This window comes from Leishmania braziliensis, chromosome 22 (assembly GCF_000002845.2).
Source record: "Leishmania braziliensis MHOM/BR/75/M2904 complete genome, chromosome 22".
In the NCBI taxonomy this organism is placed as follows: domain Eukaryota; phylum Euglenozoa; class Kinetoplastea; order Trypanosomatida; family Trypanosomatidae; genus Leishmania; species Leishmania braziliensis.
Window position 1 is genome coordinate 456,288 of NC_009314.2, and position 1,184 is coordinate 457,471.

Here is a 1,184-nt window from a genome sequence, read left to right on the forward strand (position 1 = left end):
TTTACGAGCTGCCTGGGAGTACGCGCCGGCGACGTCGTGACCAGGACGACCCTGCGCGCCACCGCCACTGCCTCCTCTACCGCTTTGGCCGGCAGCGGCGCAGGCAAGCACGCTCGTACCTCGTCCTCCGTGGTCGATCCCCTCCTGCACGGCACCCGCAGCAGGGTCGGCAGCAACGGTGACGACATGGCAGCCTTCTCGACCCCGCTCTACCAACTACCGGAGCTGCGTCGTGTCACAACCCTCGCGCTGCCGGAACAGATGGGCGGCATCGCCGCGTTGGCGGTTAGTACCCTCCACATATCGCAGCTGCACAGCCTCTTCCGTCGCTGTGGATCACAAGGTGCAGCGTCAGCGCAGAGCACGAGCAACGGCGGTGCTGTTAGTGCGCGACCCGCTCTACGACACCCATTGGAGTCCACTGCCCAAGTCTTTCGCGCAGTAGCGCAGCAGAATCGCGCGTGCTGGGCGGCCGCGGGTAGCGTTGCTCGAAATCAACACGATACTCACGGCCGAAGCGGCTCGCAGCTGCAGTCAGCCGTGCACAGTGCGGCTGCCGCCCCTACTGCCGTCGCACCCACGAGTGGAGACAACAGCAGCTTCGTGCACGTCCGCGCTGGATGGTCGTCGCGGCTGTCGGAGACATTCTCTGCGCTCTGGAGAGGCAGTGATGTTGCGCCTTCGTCCGACGCCCACTCGAGTGCCGCACCTGCAGCGCACGAAGGAAAGTTCGCAATGGCAGCAGCAAAGGGGCCCGCCTCCACCGCTGGCGCTGCCGAGCCTGTCACTGCTCCCTCTGAAGGTGATCTTCTTCGCCAGTTGCGCGACGATGCACTGGATGCTGTCTGCCCATTGCTGGTGCTTGTCACGCTGCCGTGCGACACCATCTATGCCCTTGGGGTGCTCCTGCAGCTGCAGCCCGGCGGTCGGCACAGCAGCGCCGGCGGCGGCGGAGGGGGCATGGTCGGCGCGGGGACTCCAACGGTCAGCTACCGCCTGTACCCCCTCTTGAAGACGACGAGTCTGAGTCGACTGCGGCACCTCGGCGTCGGCGCGGCACAGTCCCCTGATAACCCGCGGCTGATCGTCATCGCTACGCCGTGCGAGGAAGGCTTCGTGCGGGTGGAGCCGCTGCTGCGCCTCGCGACGCCGTCACCGTCTGAGCAGCGCACGCCCCCGACTGG